The sequence below is a fragment of the Myotis brandtii genome, unplaced genomic scaffold (assembly GCF_000412655.1).
Source record: "Myotis brandtii unplaced genomic scaffold, ASM41265v1 scaffold1121, whole genome shotgun sequence".
Taxonomy (NCBI): Eukaryota; Metazoa; Chordata; class Mammalia; order Chiroptera; family Vespertilionidae; genus Myotis; species Myotis brandtii.
Window position 1 is genome coordinate 128,605 of NW_005353844.1, and position 1,867 is coordinate 130,471.

General features: G+C 37.0%; 1 pseudogene; it reads left to right on the forward strand.

Moving 5' to 3' along the window:
- The first annotated feature begins 249 nt into the window (after window positions 1–249).
- LOC102252630 overlaps window positions 250–1,867 on the forward strand; it is a 5,952-nt pseudogene continuing 4,334 nt past the window's right edge.

Here is a 1,867-nt window from a genome sequence, read left to right on the forward strand (position 1 = left end):
TAAGGACAAACATCTTCTGTAGTTTCTTGAAATTTCTCAAATGAAGTCCCATAGGCTTTATTGAACACCTCAAAACACTGAGTAACCATTATTGGAGTGGTGTCTTCATAATATTGAGCTATGCAAAACAAAGTTTTATAACAGAAAATAAAAATTTATAATAGCAAATAAATGCTAAGTCAAAGTTAAAGAATAGACCGGAACCAGAAGGCAATATTTGGGACAGTCAACTGAAGATCGTGAAGAAACATGAGGTGTGAGGGGGCACTGTATTTATTCACTTGCCTTGTGATGAGATTTATCTAGTTCCATCTCTAGTTTACCAGAGGTGTTTTATCCAAGTACAAGAGGCAACAACAGAGAAAACTCACCTTGCTTAGCTAGTACATGGTCAAGAGCAATTTAATTGTCTAATATAACTTATGAAGGGAATTTAAAGATCTCTCTTTTTGGCCATTGATGGGTCAGTTATTGCAGTACCTGCATTCTTCAAATCTGATATGTTTAATAGGGTTGACATCACCAGGCTTTGAACATCCTTGACTATGTGTATAAGCAGTTGCATGTTTTGACTTGTTATGTAGGTTTAAAAATGATGCCTAATGTAGAGTTATCTTCCCAGTCAGAAATTAAGGGGGAAAGAAAACAATAATTATTATAGTGAATGCAAGGCCCCCTCATAATTTTTGTTGTTGTAAGATAGGAAGAAACAGAATCAAGGAAATAGGGAAAAAATGCAAAATGGCATGCAAAGCTGTACATTGGTTCAGAATTTTGAGTTTGATTTCTACAACAAATGTCATCAGTTTCAGTTCTTAGTAATTTTAATTTCAAATCTTCCATTGGTTGAATTTTCAAGTTAGATATAAAAGCTTTCTTTAAATTAGGAAAAATAAACCCCAAAATGAACAGGTTTATATTTGACAACCTATGGATTATTTAAGAGTATCTAAAATTTTGGAGGACTTGGGCTTGGGTAGGAAAAAAAGATAAATGTTTTAATTTTGCTTACAAAGCTATAATTTACCAAATTTCTAAAGGTCATAGGTAGCTTAGGAGAAAAAAGCCTTATATCTGCAAAACAAGAATAAAAAATCAGTAATACTTTATAAAAAAGTCATAATATTATACTCATCCTTATCAGTTTACTTAGTCTCATGTTATTAATTTTTGTTAATCCTGATCATTTTGTTAGCAGTGTTATGAATCCAGTTTTTCCTTAGAGTTCTGTAAATCTTTACCCAGCTAATGGTATGACCTGGAAGTTAAATAGAAATATATATTTTAGAGTGCTAGAGTCCTCTCCACAAATTTCTATAAAGATAAAACATTTATGTAGATACATTTTGTAAAAGCATGAAAGTAAAATCTACACTAATAAAAGACAAAGCTGTTAATTGACCATACATTTGCTATGCCATAAGCCACGCCCACCAGCCAATCAGAGAGACTATATGCAAATTAATCCAACCAAGAAGGTGGCCGGCAGCCACCGAGCTGGAGCAAGCAGGAGGCTTGCTTGCCCAGGCGATGGAGGAAGCCAAGATTCCCAACAGCCCTAAGCCAGCTGTGGCTTCTGCTCATGGAAACAAAGTTTCAATTATAGAAGACAAATAAATCTCAGATACCTGCTTCCAGCCAGCCTCCACTGGGACCTTGGGTGGCTGGGGGTTGTGGCCAGCCTGCAAACAGCCATCAGCCCCTCACCCATGCTGGCCAGGCACTCCTATATAATAAAAGGGTAATATGCAAATTGACCCTAACAGCAGAAAGACTGGGAATGACTGGTCACTATGACACACACTGACCACCAGGGGGCAGACGCTCAATGCAGGAGCTGCCCCCTGGTGGTCAGTGCGCTCCCACA